At 43.5% G+C, this 20022-nt stretch overlaps 1 protein-coding gene across 3 annotated transcripts in view; it reads right to left on the bottom strand.

Annotated features, from left to right (window-relative positions):
- Positions 1-20022, bottom strand: part of LOC127581698 (uncharacterized) — a 58030-nt gene that overhangs the window by 26290 nt on the left and 11718 nt on the right. The window contains exon 1 of one of the 3 annotated variants that reach the window (XM_052036338.1): positions 8185-8328. The exons of 1 other annotated variant lie outside the window; for it this stretch is intronic. The gene's annotated coding sequence lies outside the window, so the exon portion shown is untranslated. Of the gene's footprint in view, positions 1-7329; positions 7460-8184; positions 8329-20022 lie in introns of those variants that run through there. One more of the 3 variants, XM_052036337.1, reaches the window with a different exon arrangement.

The raw sequence follows: 20022 nt of genomic DNA, 5'->3' as shown, positions 1-20022 counted from the left end.
TATGCAAACCAATGTCAGTGTTCGTTCCCAAGTCAATGTCCTCAGCACTGAGGACCCAGTTACACTCAGTCAGGGCTATTGGGCAAGCCATGCTATTTATATGCCTGACACCAGACTCTTGAAACAGACTCTATATTCCAAGTTCTGCCATAGAACATTACAGCACAGTACAGGCCCTTCGGCCCACAATGTTGTGCTGACATTTTGACCTGCTCTAATATACATCTAACCCTTCCCTCTCACATAAGCCCTCCATTTCTCTATCATTCATGTGGCTATATCTAAGAGTCTCTTAAATATCTCTAATGTATCTGCCCTCACAACCTCTGCTGGTAGTGCGTTCCATGCACCCACCACTCTCTGTGTAAAAAATTTACCTCTGACATCCCCCTTATACCTTCCTCCTATCACCTTAAAATTATGCCCCCTGTCTTAGCCATTTTCACCCTGGGAAAAAGTCCCTTATTGTCCACTCGACCTATGTGTCTTATCATCTTGTACACCTCTATCAAATCACCTCTCATCCTCCTTCTCTCCAAAGAGAAAAGCCCTAGCTCACTCAACCTATCTTCATAAGACATGCCCTGGGAAGAGATGCCATGGAAAGAGATTACCAGATGAACAGAGGAAAAAGAATCAAGAGGTATGCTTAAAGCCTCCTTGAAAAAAGTGTAGTAACTCCACTGACTCTGACCATGACCGCTGAAAATGGGAGAGCATTTGGGAATAGAATTAAGAACATCGAGTTCATACACCAGAGCAGACACTGAGTGATAGAAGAAGCACACCTCCTCACAAAACTACCCTACCCCTGCCCCAGGCAGCTACTACTCCATGTGTAGAAGAGTCTGTGGCTCCTACCCTGGCCTTATCAGGCATCTCAGAACCACAAAAGTGAAGTGGAAGTAAGTTATCCTCAATCCTGAGTGATTGCCCAAGGAGGAGGAAAAGACTGAACCAATAGGATTTCTGGAAGAAACACCCTCTTGCTTACACTGATCACACAAAATTACTGAGGGCTTAAAATTGTATAAAGGATTTCCCACAACCTTAGCTGGAAGCACTTGTGAAGGCAAACTAAAAGACAAATCCCCAAGGTCAAAGTGACAATTCTAGGTTTTGGAAACTGTGGGCAGATTTTAAGATGCAGGCATATGTGGGCTGGATAAACTTGCTGACGTTGACAGTGCCCAGCTCCAATCTATCCATTTCCACATTTAATTCCAGCACCTTAAACTGTATGTAATAAACTCTTCAGGAGGGGTGGATTATGTTTCAATAGGTGTACAGCCTAATTAGTGCAATGTTAAACAGGACTCTTGAATTAACTCTGTGTCTCCTGGTTTCTCAGATGCCAATGAAACCATAACGAGCAAAATAACAGCAATAGAGGAAAATTAGGACCTGTTTATTCTTTTACAAGCTGTGGACATCCCTAGTAAGACCAATATTTACTGTTGATTCCTAAATGCCTCATGAGAAACTGCTGGATAGTCTCCTTCAGAAACCACTGGGGTATGTTAAGGTACTCCCCTAGTGCTATTAATGAAGAAGATTCAATGATGAAGGAATAATGGTATTTGTCCAAGTCAGTATGGTGTGTGACTTGTGGGTAGTGACACTTCCACCCGATAGAGATCATTGGTTTGGAAGGTGATCATTGAAAAGCCTTGCCAAGTTGCTGTGATACATTTTGTAGAAGGTATACATTATGATCGCAATGCACTGGCAGTTGAGGGAGCCAATGTTCTGGGTGGCGGATGAAGTGCCAATCAAGGGGATTGTTTGGTTATGCATGATGCAGACATTCAACCATGTAGAGAATGTTCTATCATACCCTTGGCTTCTGTCTTAGAAATAATGCAAAGATTTTGGAGAATCAGAAGGTAAATCACTCATTGCACCAATTAAACTTCTGGTAATGGAGAGCCCCAAGGTGTGCATGATGGGTGACTCAGGAATGGTAAAGCCATTGTAAGTAAATGGTAGATGACTAGATTTTATTTTGTTGGGACTGGTTATTGTCAAGTGCTTGTGTGGTGCAAAGTGTTCCTTGCTACTTAGCAACCTATGCTTGAATGTTAACCAGGTCTTTCTGATCCTGGCCTTAGACTGCTTCATTATATGAGATATTGCACCTCTGATATTATGATAGAAAGAAGGCCAAAGCAGCTGAAGATGGCTGGGACACGACTTGAGAAACTGAATGATTGAGCTCCTGCAACCATAACCACTTCCAGTGTGAAAGGATGACACAACTGCTCATCTGAGTTCCTCAGTTGCACTGTAGTCTCATTAATCACTTTGGCCATTGATGCCTTCGGCTCAACTTCAGCATGCTTTCGTTACTTTGTGTGTGTACGTGTGTGTGCGCATTACTCTTGACTTTTTTCTTCTTCCTTGGACACCTGCCTGATGACTATTAAAACTATTATTAGTTTAGCCTGAAAACTATTAAAACTATTATCCACATTGACCATCAAGCACCCTTATACACTAATCCTACACTGATCACATTTTATTCTCTTTTTTTGCCCATCAACATCTCCCACATTCTACCACTCACCTACACAACAGGGACAATTCACAGTGCCCAATTAGCTTCCCAACCCACAGGTCTTTGGGATGTGGGAGGAAACTGGAGCACCCAGGGAGAACATGCAAACCACACTACTTCTTTGAGGAAAGCACCTTGATACCCTTCAGATCGAGTGACAATTATTTTACCATTACAAGCTTGTTTTGGTTAAATGTGTACGAAAAAGAAACATCTAGATTTAACACATGAATGGCCGGTAAATTATTTTCCATTGTCCCACTTTGGATGCTGGGGTAACTCCGGCAGTACCACAGCCTGCAGTCCGCTGAACCCAACTACAAGCTTTTGTTTCCGTGCAGCAGTCAAAGCAAAATTTAAATCCAAGTTGTAATTTGTTTGGGATTGAATTTAAATACCAGCACTGAGGTCTATTGCTGAAGCAAGTGAAATGAAGTGGCTGAGACAGCCACTGCACACTCTCTCCGAAGCTGCCGTTAGCTATAGAGCCAGAGGTGGGAAGCAGACAGGAGGCACTGAGGCAGGTATGAAGTGTGGGGGTGGTTAAAGAGATGGGGTGACTGGAGAGAATGGGAGAGGGTGCCCACGAGGGAGGGGAGTGGAGGAGTTAGTGAGATTCTTACTTTACAAGTTAGCAGCTGGTTACTTCAGTGGAGAGAAGTAGCTTCCATTTACAAGGAGCATTTAGACACCATCTGTGCATTAAGAACTCTTTGTCGACATAACTTAAATTGCTGCATGATTTTTATCCCGGCACTTGCCTGCATTCCCGTTCTCCAGCTAGAGCTGGCACTGGCAAACAGCAGAGAGGAAACAATGGCAGCAAGTCTGTGTTGCCATGCTGAGCTCAGTACCGGAACAACAAGCCCAGAATCACTGGCATTTAGTGAATCAGGAAGTTACCATCCCAGCTTAGGTAGGTGCTTGCATTGGAGTGCCGGGCTTCCGAGAAGAAAAGTCAGTTCAGCACAGAAGCCCCAACTCTTTCTTTATCAATCGGAGCTCATATCGAGCATTATCTTCTCCACTTCACTCTCACATACATACCACTGCTCTAGCCTCATCTCCACACTTCACAACCGACACTCATTGACAGCAGTTAAACTGGAGCAGGCACAACACTGGAGCATATGTGCTGCAGCCTCTTTCCTCTCCCCTTTACAGATAGGGTGAATGGTGAGAGACCCTTTCCCCGTAATGGAGGCAGCTAAAACCAGAGGGCATAGGTTTAAGGTGAGGAATGAGAAGGTTAAAGGGTATCTGAGAAAAAATTTCACCCAGAGTGTGGTTGCAATCTGCATTGCACATGAGAAGGTGATGAAGCAGGTACATTCACAACATTTAAAAAGGTATCTGGATGAGCACTTGAATCAACGAGGCATAGTAGGCTACGGACCAAGAACTGGTAAATGAGGTTAATATAGATGGGTAATTGAGGTGATCATTACTGATCACATCACAGTACTGTTTGGTACGGTATAGTAGGCATGGTAGTGAAGTGGTTAGCATAACGTTATTACAGCGCCAGTGACCTGGGCTCAATTCCGGCCACTGACTGTAAGGAGTTTGTACGTTCTCCTTGTGTCTGCGTGGATTTCCTCCGGGTGCTCCGGTTTCCTCCCACATTCCAAAGACATATGGGTTAGGAAGTTGTGGGCATGCTAAGTTGGCACCGGAAATGTGGTGACACTTGTAGGCTGCCCCCAGGACACTCTACGCGAAAGATGCATTTCACTGTGTGTTTCAATATACATGTGACTAATAAAGATATCTTATCTTATTCAGTGGCTGGGGGAAGAGGAGGTGGCAGAAACCTTAGAAGTTTCCTTTCTCAATCAACCTTTAATATTGTTGAAGACCACATCGACAGATCTCCATCACTACCCAGCTAGATAGACCTGTACATGGCTATTCTACTGCAGTCTACCAAGTTTTGCTCAGAGAATAGTTTACAACACTCTTCCCACACCTGCGCCATTACCACTGGGTTTCCCCAAGGTTCTTTCCTTTGACTCAAATCATGTCCATGCTTCACAATGTGAGCAACAAATGAGAACGCAGTGTCCTATTGTATACCTAAAATAACCAGGCTAATTGTCTCTCTCTTGATCCCCCCAATAAATCCAAATGTCAGAAATGTACAGTGGCCAATTAACCTCCCCAACTCCCATATCTTTGGGGTGTGGAGGAAACCGATCACCCAGAGGAAATCCATGTGGTTACAGGAGAACGTGCAAACTCCACGCAGACAGGACCAGAGGATAAGATCAAACCTGGAAGTCTATAAGCTGTTACTAACTGTTCCACCCAGTAGAGAGGCTTTCTATATTGCCACAACAAAAATACTGGGCATGCTCAGAAATATACAAATTTTTTTAAAAAACAGCAATATACTAACGAAGTATAATAACAGAACACATTTTTGTCAGAACCCTCAGAGAATGAGAATGTTCTCTTCTATATTGCCTTCATCCAGATGGAAGGATGTCCATCGTTCAGTGCAGGTGGTTAGCATTACGCTATTACAATGCCCGCGACGGGGTTCAATTCCGGCCACTGTCTGTAAGGAGTTTGTACGTTCTCCCCGTGTCCTGCGTGGGTTCCTCGGGTGCTCCAGTTTCCTCCCACATTCCAAAGACGTACAGGTTAGGAAGTTGTGGGCATGCTATCTTGGCGCCGGAAGCGTGGCGACACTTGCGGCTGCCCCCAGAACACTCTATGCAAAAAGGTGCATTTCACAGTGTGTTTCAATGTACATGTAACTAATAAAGATATCTTATCTTATCCTACTTACGCAGAAATTTCATTCCAACTACATATTGGATAACAAGAGCAATTGTCTTCAGAGAAACAAAGGACTGCAAGATTGCTGGAATCTAGATGAAAAACACAATGATGCTGGAGAAACCAGCAGGCCAGGCAGCATCCGTGGAGAAAAGCAGGTGGGCAACATTTCGGATCAGGACCCTTCTTCAGGACTGAAGATTAGGAAAAGGGGAAGCTCCAACATATAGGGGAGAAAAACAGAGCAGTGATACGTTGACAAAAGAGGTGAGGCAGGTGTGGGCACAAGGTGTGTGATAGACAGATGCAGGTAAGAGATAGTGAGAGGCAGGTGCGGGGAGAGGGAGAGCAGATCCACCGGGGATGGTCAAGGTAAGGAGAAAAAAGGGTAGAAAAAAAGAGAGATAAGCGAGGAAAGGGAAGAAAAGAAGAGGCGTGTTGGGGGCGGTGGTGCTGTTGTGGGGGGAGGTGTGTGGTTGTTGAGTGGGAAAATTCAATGTTCATGTCGTTAGGCTGCAAGGTTCCAAGAACGGAAAATGAGGAGCTGTTCCTCCAGTTTGCGCTTGGGACTTCTCGTGGCAGTGGAGGAGGCCGAGGGACTGACATATCAGTGATAGTGTGGAGGGGGAGTTGAAGTGACTGGCAATGGTGAGATGCAGGTCGCGGTTACGGACAGAGCACAGGGTGTTCTGTGAAACAGTCACTAGTCTGCGTTTGGTCTCGCCAACGTAGAGGAGGCCGCACTTGGAGCAACCGAATGCAGTAGAGTGATATAATGGAGGTGCAGGTGAATCTCTGTCTCACCTGAAAGGACTGTTTGGGTCCCATGGATGGAGGTGATGGAGTGGGGTAGGGCTGGGGTTGCACTGAATGGTGGGGGCAGTGGAAAGTCCCCCGGGGTGGTAGCGGGATGGGTGGGGGGCGGGAGGAGTGAACTAGCGAGTCGTGGAGAAAGCGGTCCCTGCGAAAGACTGAAAGGGGTGGGGAAGGGAAGATATGTCTGAGTTGTCTTCAGTCCTCCATTACAAACTCCTTACTCCCAGGCATTGTGGGTGTCTGTATGAAACTCAAGCAGACTCTTGCAACCTTCGTGTCTCATTTAATCTTAAATGAGCTTTGGATAACATTTACTAGGACTGCCTTTTTCTACCTTCATTATTTGATTCTGCCCCTACCTCAGTTCATCTGTCACTAAGAGCTTCTCTGCTCCTTCATTCTACATTCCGTAAGCCTAATATTGGTGTCACCATATCTAAATTGTACCATCAGCCATGTGCTAAGTTGCTCTTGTTTTAACAATGTCTTGAGTTTTTGAAGTTCACCCTTTTTTCAAATCACACCATGATCATCACTTCACCTTCCTATCTCTCCAATGTCCTCCAGCCTTCTAACCAGCTGAAGTAACCACATGCTTCTAATTCAGGCCTCCTGATCATCCTTGAATTTGATTGCACCACAATTGGTGGCCCTGCCTTCACCTGACAGAGCCCCGAGGCATTTGCTCCCCTAGTTCCTCTACCTGTCCTTCTCTTTCCTCCTCTGAAGGACTCCAGAAAGCGTATCCCTTTGGCTAAACAGTTGGTCCTTTCCCCTAACATCCCCTTAAGTGCCAAATTTTATTAGATAACTCTCTAAGGCTGCAGCTGTGATTGGAGCAAGTAACGTACGTCCTTGAGGAACCATCACGTTGCTCGTCAGAGAATTGTTTCCAGGACGCCCTTCTTGTCTCCCCACCTCCTTCTCACACAAGTGTGTCCAACGATGTGTCCCCTCTGTTTATTCTCCCACCTCTGCTGTACCACTAAGGGAATTGCATACAAATACACTCAAGTTTGGCAACAATTGGTTTAAGTGGAAGGTTTGAAGTCAATCTCTTCTGCACCTGCCACACACTCCCTGAAAGCGTTAGCAACTTCAAAGAACTCTACAAAAAACCAAACACTTGGAGAATTGTACCAACACCCAGTTGAATTTAATCAGCAACTAACCTGCAAGCAGTTGTTAATCCCCTTATGTAGCCTTGTGAGGAATTCATCCGGTTGATGCACACCTGTTCAGCTGTGCTAGGATGTAAGAGGATGTGATTGGAATGAGGAGCACTAATCTGGCAGGACTGGCATTAAAATAAACGCACAAGAGAATTACCCATTCCACACACTTCGGATGGCTGTTGGCTGCACAGTTTAACCCTCTCGCTAATACACTAGGAATATGCCACAAAGTGCGCATGCACGGTGTCAAATGGGACCAATTTGACATTGAGCCAAATTTTGTGAACAGAAGCTATAGTTGTTGGAAGGCTTTATATTTCTACACCCATACAGCACAGAAATGGGCTCAATGAGTCCACACCAATCATGAAACACACCCAACTATGATCCCATTTTATTGCTTCCATATTCTTGTCAATTCCCCACAGATTTTACCACTCACCTACACACTAGGGGTGATCTACAATTGGCCAATTAACGTACCAACCTGCGCGTCTTTGGGAAATGGAAGGAAACTGGACCACTGGGAGGAAACCTACTTGGTCACAGGGAGAATGTGAAAACTCCACACAGGCAGCCCCATATATCAGGACTGAACCTGGCTCTCTAGTGCAGTGAGACAGCAGCTCCACTAGGCTTTGGCTTAGAGCTGCACTATAATAAACCATTATTTACTGGACACACTGCTGAGGCACACCTCCCCATCATCAGGCAGTTCTGTGACATTTTGAAAATGTTTACAGGCTGAAGAATGAAGGATCCTAACAGGGCTCTCGTTCCCAGACATTAACTGTACAAGAACACACACAGAGTGTGGAATTCATTTCAACAGAGAGAGTAGAACTCACTTACAGATAGAGTGGTTCTGCAACCTGGAGATTGGAACTCAATTAACAGTAATCTTGACACAGAGAGAGATGGTGTTCACTCAGCAACTGGTCCAATCACAGAGACTATGTTATGTGCCCCGCAGAAATAGTTTTCTATTCAGAGAAATTAGAGTTTACACAGAGACATCAGCACCAATAAAAAAAAACTCGTGCTTACACAGAGCCTAATGGTTATAAATGGCTGGTACTCACAATGAGACTGGTACTCAATTGTATAGAGACTGGTACTCACTTGTACAGAGACTGGTACTCAATTAAAACAAGACATTTGATTTTGCGTTTTATTTATTGATTTAAGAAGATGAAGCAACTCCTGCATTTTAAAATAAATATAGAAGCATTGCTTTAAATGGCTTTGCAAATTTTGGAAGGCACAAATAAAATAAATGCAAGCTTTAAAGTCAAAGTGGAGTTTATTGTCGGATGCACAAGTACATGTATGCACAGGTGCAATGAAAAGCTTACTTCCATGCTGCTCCTGAAGTATAATAACTGAAGAAGTGTGCACTTTATTAACAGCCTCCTTCACACTTTCTCCCACAGTCTGTAAAATGTACAGATTAATTAATTCATTTTATACCTCTAGCTCATCCTTCCACTGAAATATGCAGTCCCGTGTCATTGTAAATTATTGCTTCCTGCGTTTGATTCCAGAGCTTTCATATTTCTCATTACACTCAACATTCCCTCACCAGTTCACTGTCTTGGTGAAGCAGCCAGCATAATCAAAGACCCCACCCACCTGGGTCATTCTCTCTTCTCTCGTCTCCCATCAGGCAGAAGATACAGGAGTCTGAGGGGCACATACCACCAGGCTCAAGGACAGCTTCTAACCCACAGTGATAAGACTATTGAACGGTTCCCTTATATGATGAGATGGACTCTTGACCTCACAATCTACCTGTTATGATCCTCACCGTATTGTCTAGCTGCAATGCACTTCCTTTGTAGCTGTGACACTTTACTCTGTATTCTGTTATTGTTTTTACCCTGTACTACCTCAATGCACTGTGTAGTGAATTGATCTGTACGAACAGTACGCAAGACAAGTTTTTCACTGTACCTCAATACAAGTGACAATAATAAACCAATACCAGTTTCCATCTTGGCCCCCTACTGTTGCAAAACAAGCCCAAAAATAATTGCTGTACAGTTGGAGCCCCTCAGTCAGTTCATAATAGTGGGCAACTATCAGGTGACTAACAGCTGTCAGTAAACATTTTAAAATTCTTTATTACTTTGTAGTTGTAAAGTGATAATTGCCATATTAAACTAATCTACACAATTTAATGCATGAATGTACCCAATCGGAATTGTGGCAGAGCACGAGACTTTATTTCTTACTTTATAACAGTGATAACATACAAGTTTTGATCTCTGTGTTGGGACCATTCATTGTGAAAGTGTGCCTTTTTGTGTTCAGACAAGTCACGTGGTTTGGATCACTTAGTGTAAGGGCGTTCTACATAATAACTAGAGGATTTCAAATGCTATGTTCATGTTCAAAAAAAGGAAAACTTAGGCAATAACAGGCTAGACAGTTGAGCTTTCAGGAGAAGAGCTTTTGGGAATAATAAATGGGGAGAAGATTAGCAATCATTTAGAAAACAGTGAACTAATAAAAGAAAACCATGATTTAATGGAGAATCATGCTTGAAGAATTTGGCGCAGATTGTTGAAGGATAATAGAGTGGATGTGACAATGCAATTGATATTGTGGCCATTAACTTATCTGAAGTTAAGAAAATGCTGGCTTTTAGATGGAGGGAGACATTCATGACATTCCCAAAATTCAATCTTAAGATCATTGATGCTTTGATAATGAATGTAACAGTGAAATCTGCAGATGGTACAAAATTTGGAGGAGTAGTAAATGGTGAGGAAGGAAGTCGTGGGTTTCAAGTGATCACTGAGAAGCTGGTAGAATGTGTGAATTCAGGGCTGATACATATTGAATACAGAAAAGTGTGAGGTGAGATGTTTCAGTCAGAAGAGTGGAGATATGTTGAATGTACAAGCTTAAAGAGAGTACAAGCTAAGGGAGGCCTGATAGTGGTTGTCTTTGAAGGTGGCAGGAGAGATTACAAAAGTAACTATCAAAGCAAATATTGGTCACTGATTGCCTTGTATACTCTTGGTCTCAGAATCAGATTTCCCTTTCACCAAACACTGTGTGGTTACTGGTTAGCAACAGCTTCCCCATGCTGAAAGAAGTCACACACTAGTTCCTTCCATGTTACTACCCCCGCCGTCTGGATAAAGACAATATAGAAGAGAACATCTTCACCCTCTATGAGTTCTGACAAAGCATGTTATGTTATTATGCTATGTTAGTACATTGCCTTTTTAAAATATTTTGTACATTTCTGAGCATGCCCAGTATTTGGTAAAATTATTTATTATTGTCACTTGCACTGGGGTACAGTGAAAAACTTTGTTTTGCATGCCATCCATGCAGATAATTTCATCACATCAGTACATTGGGGTGGTACAAAGGAAAAACAATAACAGAATGCACAATGAAGTGTTACAGTTACAGAGAGAGTGCAGTGCAGGCAGACAGGCAATAAGGTGCAAGGTCACAACGAGGTAGATTGTGAGGTCAACAGTCCATCTTATCGTACTAAGGACGTACGACCAATTTTGGTTGTGGCAATAAAGAAAGCAGCTACTGGAGTGGAACAGTGGAGCAGCTTATAAACTTCCAGGTTCAATCCCAGTGCTGTCTGTGTGGAGTGTGCATGTTCTCCCTGTGACTGCTTGGATTTCCTCTGGGTGCTCCAGTTTCCTCCCACATCCCAAAGATATGGGAATTGGGAGGCTAATTGGCCACTACAAATTAGCCCGTGTGTAGGAGAGTGGTAAAATCTGGGGTGAGTTGTTGGAAATGTGGGGTGCATAGAAAAGGGATCAGTGTAAATGTTTGATGGTTGATGCAAACTTCGTGGCCCAAATGATCTGTTTCTGTGCTGTATGACCCCATGACTCTATTACATTGCAGAAGTAGTATGTTGGTATAATTATAGTATATAGTGTATCATTTACAGTACAATATTTCAAAGTTGAGAAATTCCTTTCTGGATAAGCTCTACTCAATGTCAATGGCCTGGCAGCTATTGTCCAACCAACAAAGTCGTCTCCACACTGGAATACGTTTAGAAACCCCAGCAGACCAGTGGGTGCTCCACCCAGTGGCCAAATGCAGAAAGTGCATCGATCCATGGCATTCACTCTGCAGAACCTCTGCACACCCCAGCACCCTGCTCAACCAATGAAGGATTTCTGGAGTGTGCTCACTATTGCAATGTAGAGAAGTGCACCAGACAATTTAATGTATAGAAATGTCCCACAGTAAGTAGGAAAATAAGTGAACAGGTACTCTGCTTTTATCATACTGCTGGGACAATGGGAATCTTCTGCTCTTCAAAAACAAACAATGGGATTGTTTTTCTTCAATGCCAACAAAGGGGACTTCACTTGAGCATATCATTGTTTGATCATTAATTAATTTCAGATTGCTAAGCATTTAAATTTATATTAAGTAGCTAACTAGAATAACCATTAATCTAATTAGGGGGATAAAGAACAGATCCAAATGGGGGAGACGCTGACAACTGCTGAGAACATTTCCACAGCCCAGCAGGGGGAGCCAGAGGGTAGGCAGCATCGGAACTGCTCAGCCACCTGTTGACTTAAAGTGCGCAGGTGGATGTATTTAGGGGAAATTCCTGTGCATTTCTGAGAAGCTGTTGCCAGTTTAGAAGCTGATGAGCCCTGCAGCTGTCTGGGATGAGGTGGTGTGTGTATCATTTCCCTTATTTTGTAATATCGGCATCCTGTAGGTGGTGGGTAGAATATAGATACTAAAAGTCCCTGGCATCTCACTGATGCTCCACCTTTCTGGTCCTTTGATAACCTTGAGGCTCCATCTGACCAATGCTTTTCCAATGCTCGCAATGAAACTGTTCCTAGCTCACCAGATTTGCTCAGAGCCACATAGACACGAGTATTTCCAAGTGCCCTATTCTCAATGAATGAATACATGGGAAAATATATTGCCAAAATATAAGTCTTTCCAAGTGCCAGTAACATATCCAGACACTTGGAATGAACAGTTGAAAGTATTCTGACTTGGTTTGGCAGTTCCAATGCACAGGAACACAAAATGCAGCAGAGAGCAGTGGACACATCACAGTCTATCGTAGGTACAGCCCTTCCCACTATTGACAGCATCTGCAGGATGTGCTGCCTCAAGAAGGCAGCATCTATCATCAAGGATCCCCATCATCTGGGCCATGCCCTCTTCTCGCTGCTACTGTCGGTCAGAGGGTACAGAAGCCTGAAGTCCCGCACCACCAGGTTCTGGACCAGCAACTTTCCTATAGCCATCAGGTTCTTGAACTGACCTGCACAACCCTAACCCTTCCTCACCAATGGAACACTACCATGGACTTGTCTCTGATTGTTCTGTTCTTCTGCATTAAGGTCTTGTTTTTCCACAGTCTCTTTTTCCCCTCTCTCTTCACTGTCCTGTATAATTTATTTATAATTTATATTCTGTGTGGTGTCTGTACGCACGTGCCTGTGATGCTGCTGCAAGCAAGTTTTTCATTGTACCCATACCTCACTGTACTTGTGCACATGACAATAAGCTCGACTTGACCTGACTTGAAACTTGAACCTACATAAAGGTCCACACACTACATGAACCCGAACTAAAGAGTTATCCTGAATCCTGTGCATGCAGAAGGAAACTTGCGCCTGAGGCAGAATGCTTCCTTCTTGTTAGGAAGTCCCCAGGATTGAGGTTGGGTTGTTTCCACTCCAGTTCTGTGGGTCCTGAGGTGGCTGATGAGGCCTCTGTAGGAGCTGCAAATTATGGAGATTGTAGGGGCTGCTTGACTGGGGTGGGGGGGTGGGTGCGGGGTGAAGTTTAGGAAGTAGTTTGAGAGGTGATGCACTCTTTCTGCTGGGTTATGCTGAACTTCCGTACCCTTGCAACAAATTGTTCTCAGTGCCACCCCGAAGGCTCTTTCTTCATTCTGTGTGGTCACAGGCTGGCAATTCCCATGAGTCCGTGGGAATGTTTCACTTTTTCAAGGAGACTGAGATTATGTTTCCTCTGTCCATCTGGTAATCTCTTCCTGTGGGTGGAAATACTCCTACATCCACCCACCTTCTTGCAATCTCATCTACTTTCAAAAGTAATTCATCCTACATTAGTTACAGAGAGTGGTCAAAACTCTTTTACAAATTTTCATATCTTTCATTACAGTAAGTACTTTAATGTTCCCTTTTAGCTTAAGTTTTTGAAGTTGAATATCTACAGCTGGTTCTACTGTGTGGGATCTTTGACTTCTATGCTGCAAGCAAAGCCATTTGATTTCACTTTGTGCAGGAAAAAAAACAGGCAAAGTTGCATAATTTTAAAATGTGATAGAATGGAATTTAACTTAATTAATCATTAAAAGTATTAACATGGTTGTATTTTGAGTTGGCAGCTTTGAGAGGTTCCTACTTTGACATTCAATTTACCAAAATAAGCCTTGGTGGGAGAAGCATAACCCAATCAACACTGATACAACTTGCAGGCAAAGACCTCTCGACCAATGTGACTACCACAAAATCATGAATTCAAATTCCAGATGTGTGCAATCTTGGTCTCATCGTTCAAAGCAGTGGCTTACATCATCTTCTCCAAGCAATGAGGTTTGGGCTTTGACATGACTTTCACATCCAAAGAGTGAATGAATTAGAAAAAAAAGATGGAAGTTCACTCATTTCCTTCTAACATTTTCCAGACACCTCTTATAAATCAAAAGGTATAATCTGATTATGATAAAATGAGAGTGTTGAGGCAAGTCCTCAAGATGCTTCTCATAATTTTCTGACAGCCATAGACTTTCCCTGGTGACGAAGTCCAACAGAAAATGAGATTACAGACTTCATCTGCAGCCCAAAATCTGTCTCAATGATATCAATTTAAAAGCAGTGTGGATAATTGCACTCTTTGTGTCAGCTATCAGACATTAAAAATTCAACTATGAGCAGTTGGAATTCTCTCTTCTCAAATGTCTTGTGGTTGGCGCGGTGATCCATTTCCTTCTCTCCTGCAGGTTCCTGCATGAACCTCTCCAGTCTGGTTTCCACCTTCTTTCTCATGTCAGTCAAGAATCACACTGTGTCTGTAATTATGGAGCAGTATTCCTGCTTGTGTTTCTCAGTTTCATTAAAGCATTTGAAACTACCTGCTAGGATCCACTCTAACGTAGCTAATCAGAACCAGAGAATTTCAAATAATGTTTTTTCCTCCAACCGCCACCTCACAAATCTTAGGGCGTAACTCCAGACCTCATCCTCTTCCACATCTGTGTGCTTCCCCTTGGGAAAAATAATCTGAAGACACAGGGGAGCTACAATAGATAGGCCAATGACCCCCGGCTCGCCCTCACCCTCACTTTTCTCAAGCCTTCAATTACCCCTCCGTGCTTCCCCATAACTCTTTAATCAAATATTAGGAACAATGAAGCCACCAGCTTTCACCTTTACCACAACAGTTCTGTCTCACCCCCTCCCTTGAGATTGTTCCAAGTTACACCAGATTGTTCACAACCATAGGATCCTCACCCTGTGGTGAGAATTTAACCCCATATTCTCTTCATCACAAGGACAAGTACAATTTGGTTGGTATGGACGAGTTGGGCTGAAGGCCCGGTTTCCGTGCAGTATAAATCTATATGCTTCCACCTTCAGCTGTTTCTGTTCCGTGCCTTGTGTCCCCCCCCCCCCCCTTCTGAAACACAATCCTGCTTTGTCACTCTTGAATTCTTTATTTCAATACACCCTTGGCCAGCCTCACAGTCTCTACCCTCAGTAAGTATCAGTACGTTCAAAACAACACTTGTATCAGATATTGTCCATGAACCCATCACCTCTGGATTCAGTAACCCAGTTTTCCTTAACTTTAAGTTTTTTTCTGCAACCTCCTTGCATTCTTCCAAAGCTGCAAATTTTAATGAACACATTGACTCTGACCTCTTGTACATTGCCTATCCCTGTCATTTCATCCCACAACTAGCTGCTATCAGAATCAGGTTTATTATCACTGACATATGTCATGAAATTTGTTGTTTTGTGGCAGCAGTACAGTGTAAGACATAAAGACGTAAAAATTAATATAAGTTACAAAAATAAATAAATAGTGCAAAAGAGGAATAACGGGGTAGTGTCCATGGGTTCATGAACTGTTTAGAAATCTGACAGTGGAGGGGAAGAAGCTGTTCCTAAAACGATGAGTGTGGGTCTTCAGGCTCTTGTACTTCCTCCCCAATGCTAGTAATGTGACGAGGGCATGTCTTGGGTGGTGAGGGCCCTTACTGATGGATGCCGCCTTCTTGAGTCACCGCCTCTTGAAGGTGTCCTAAATGGTGGGGAGGGTTGTGCCCGTGATGGAGCTGGCTGAGTCTACAACCCTCTGCAGCCTCTTTCGATCAATTTGTTTTCTGGATGACACACTATAGAATCTGCTTCCTACCCTCCTCTTCTCCATATTCCTTTCCTTTAGGGCTATTAACCTCTTTCAACAAGCCTTTAGTTACCTATCCTAATCCTTAGTTCTTTAGCTTGGTGTCCCTTTTGCTTACTGTTTTGTGAAGTGCCCTGGGTCATTTTCTACAAATATCTGACTTGAGGGAGATACTGGCAAGTTTCAGTGGAGGAAGGGGTGGGCAAGAGGAAATTATTTTTATTATCATTGACCGCATGCTTCTAATGTATGGCTGATCAAGCACTGATTAAATTTGGTCATATGGATAATACCAGACTTGGAAAAATTCTGGATCACTAATTTGTAGAGCATTTGGGAAGTGTTAAACTACCTTTGGGGGAGACTAATTTATCAGTGAGCTTTCCTTTGCAAAGCACAGATGATTTTGGAAGTTTGATCCATTTGGCCCCAGAAATCTATCTACAGAACTTTATCCTTGGATGCCCAGTCCTGGGCTTGGATAGCTCCATGTGCTCAGTGACCAGGACCATTCCAATGCTGAAGTGAATTTGTGCAGTGTTTTAACTTTAGTATTGGCTGCTTCAGATTGATTAGACAGTGCAATTCAGAATTCAGCACCTTTGGTTAAATGCTAGTTTCTTTAGTGCTTTCATCTAGCCAGTTCAACCTATTTCTTTAACAATTCCTCATTTTATTGTTCTCTGTAAAACAATGGTGAGTATTGGCGTACTCTGTGCACCTTCCTAGACCGATGGCACTCTCCTAACTATTCTATCAGCTTCATCCAGTTTGAAGTCATCCAGAGCTCAGCACCTCATGCTCCAACTTTCATCAAGACCCATCATGCTTGCCAACCTACGCTGGCGTTTGCTTGGACAACATCTCCATCTTAAAATTCCCAATCTTGTTCTCTGTGGTCTTACCCCTCACTTTATCTGTAATCTCCTCCAGCCTTATAACCCTTCAAGAATCCCAAGGTGTCCCGGGATTCCTGTGACTGCCAGGATACCAGTTGGGCCTGTCATGTGACCGCAGGTCTCCCTCCTATCACTCATTATCCTGCATTATCCCAATCAAAGTGAACAAATCACAAATCTATACTCTAATCAGTTCACACAAATAATGTGCTTACTGACTGTCCTAGGGTTCGATCAAGTCACGTCCTCCGCTTGCTTATGAAAAGCACTCTTCCCAACTGGGAGCGAATCCAGTTTTGCTTCCTCTGTTCATGTTGGAGTCAGAGGTTCCATCTTCAAGATGCATTCCAGACTTGAGCACATGATATAGTAGGACTGTCACTAAATATTTGCAGGTTAGATTAACTGGCAACAATAAATTGCCTCTAGTGTGTAGGCGAGTTTATAGATAAAATGGGATTAGTGCAGGATTGGTAATAATGGGTGGTTGATGGGTCAGCGCAGACTCAGTTGTTATCGACTGTATGTATGAAGGAGTGCTGCACTGTTGGAGGTACAGTTTTCAGATGGACATTGAAACCTCTGGTTTAAAAGACATCAGGACACTATTTGAAGAGGAGTGAGAGAACTTGTACTGGTTTACAACTACCACTAAACAAATCACATGATAGAAAATAAAAATAAAACAGATGCTAGAAATCAAATTAGTTATTTATTTAGTTACTTTTCTTGGGACCTTGCTGTTACAACTTGGTTGACATCTTTGTTACAACAGTGACATACCTTTTACAAACTCAATTAATTGTGAAGTGAGTTTGAGGGATCCTGAGGTTATGAGTGGTCCTAAAATGAATAAATTATTTGTGACAGGAATGTATAGAGTCATAGAGCAATACAGCACGGATACAGGCCCTTCGGCCCAACGAGTCCATGCCAACCACGGTGCTCACCCAGCTAGTCCCAATTTCCTGCGTTTGGCCCATATCCCTCTCAGCCCAGCCCTTGCATGTACCTATCCAAGTGCTTCTTAAATGATACCATTGTACCTGCCTCAACCACTTCCTCTGGCAGCTCATTCCATATACTTACCCCCTCTGTGTCAAAAAGTTGCCCCTCAGGTCCCTTTTATATCTTTCCCCTCTCACCCTAAACCTATGCTCCCTGACTCCCCTACCTGGGGAAAAGACTGTTACTGTCCACCTTATCTATGCCTCTCATATTTTTAAACATTGCTATTAGTTCGCCTCTCATTTTCCTATGTCCCAAGGAGTAAAGACCTAGCCTGGCCAACCTCTCCTTATAACTCAGGCCCTCTAGTCCTGGCGGTAGTGTAGCAGTTAGCGTAATGCTATTATAGTGCCAGCGACCTGGGTTCAATTCCGGCCACTGTCTGTAAGGAGTTTGTACGTTCTCCCTGTGTCTGCGTGGGTTTCCTCTGGGAGCTCCGGTTTCCTCCCACGTTCCAAAGATGTACAGGTTAGGAACTGTGGGCATGCTAGGTTGGTGCCAGAAGCATGGCGACACTTGTGGGCTGCCCCCAGCACATTCTCAGTAATGCAAAAAGATGCATTTCACTGTGTGTTTCGATGTACATGTGACTGATAAATAAATATCTTAAATCCACATATCCTCAGCTCAGTCACGTGTGGCCATGTGCAATATAGCCACATAAGGACATTGTACTCCAATTCCAGAATTCTGTTTTGGGGAAGTCAATGAAACCTAAGTTTGGAAGCAGTGTACAAGATGTACATGCTGCCCCATAATACATTTAACACATGCAACCAAGGACATACTTCAGTCAATTTAATTCTTCCTTTGTAATTACCTTGGACATGGCTGAGTTTGTGTAGCAGCTTTCGCACTGAAATCTATCAGAGGCTTACTCAATGTCTAAGTACTTTTTACAGCCATTCCAAAGGCCACTTGGGATATCATTTCTGAGCAGTAACATAGTAGTTGAAGATGTTTTTCATCCAGGATCTTCCATATTAGTTCCTTTTACAGTCGATTAAGGGCTTTTGAAATCATACAATGAAGGAGCTGTTTTAGTTGGGGGACTAAATGATAAAAGCCTTTACAGCATTTCAAAGTCTGCTTGCCTTCTCTTGTACTGATTTTAATTTGCTTTTAGTTGGGAGAGTTTAGAAAATCCAAATTAATCCAAGAATAATAAAACAAGGAGAAAAGGAAGGATTTGCTGATTGCAACTAGAAGATAACTGAAATACAGAAAACGTGATCAAACAGTAATGATCAATTGTTGTAAACATGCAGAAAGTTGTGTTGATGCAGAGGTTAAATTATTGGTTTGGAGGCTGTTAGATAGGCAGTTGGATATGCAGGGAATGGAGGGATATGGACCGTGTGCAGGCAGAGGAGATTAGTTTAATTTGGCATCATGTTTGGCACAGACATCATGGGCTGAAGGGTCTGTTCCTGTGATGTGCTGTTCTATGTTCTATGTAATCCAGAGGCCTGAACTAGCAGTGCAGATTCACAGGTTCAAATCCCACCATGGCAGCTGTGGAATTTAAATTCAGTTAATTAAATAATCTGGATTAACAATAATGGTGCCTATTAAATTGTAAAATCCACAGCCCCTCAGAGAAAGAAATCTGCTGTCCTTTCCAATCTGGACTGTACGTGACTTTGGTTCCAGAGCAATGTGGTTGACCTCTTCTACAAACCCACTGACGCCCACAGCTACCTCAATTACAGCTCCTCCCACCGTCCCTTGCAAGGATGCGATCCTTTTGTCTCAATTTCTCTGCCTCTGCCGCATCTGCTCCCATGATGAGGTTTCCCACTCCAGCACATCAGAGATGTCCAACTTCATTTCTGAATGGGGAGCTCGCACCCACATCTCCGCCATTTCCTGCACCTCTGTTCTAATCCCCACTCTTCCCAGACCTAACAGGGATAGGGTCCCCCTTGTCTTCACATTTCATCCCACCAGCCTACGTATCCAACACATCATTCTCCACCACTTCCGCCATCTCCAACGGGACCCCACCACCAAGTATATCTTCCCCTCCCTACCCCTTTCTGCCTTTTGCAGGGACCATTCTCTCCGTGACTCCCTAATTCATTCCTGCCCCCCCAACCCATCCCGCTCCCACCCTGGGAACTTTCCACTGCCCCCGCCATAGGTGCAACACCTGCCCTTTCACCACTTCCATCCAGGGACCCAAACAGTCTTTTCAGTGAGACAGAGATTCAGCTGCACCTCCCTTAACATCATCTACTGCATTCAGTGCTCCAAGTGCAGCCTCCTCTACAATGGCAAGACCAAACGCAGACTACGTGACTGTTTCACAGAACACCTGTGCTCTGTCCGTAACCGCGACCTGCATCTCCCCGTTGCCAGTCACTTC

Source organism: Pristis pectinata, chromosome 22 (assembly GCF_009764475.1).
Source record: "Pristis pectinata isolate sPriPec2 chromosome 22, sPriPec2.1.pri, whole genome shotgun sequence".
Taxonomy (NCBI): Eukaryota; Metazoa; Chordata; class Chondrichthyes; order Rhinopristiformes; family Pristidae; genus Pristis; species Pristis pectinata.
This window is presented reverse-complemented; position numbering and strand designations above follow the sequence as displayed.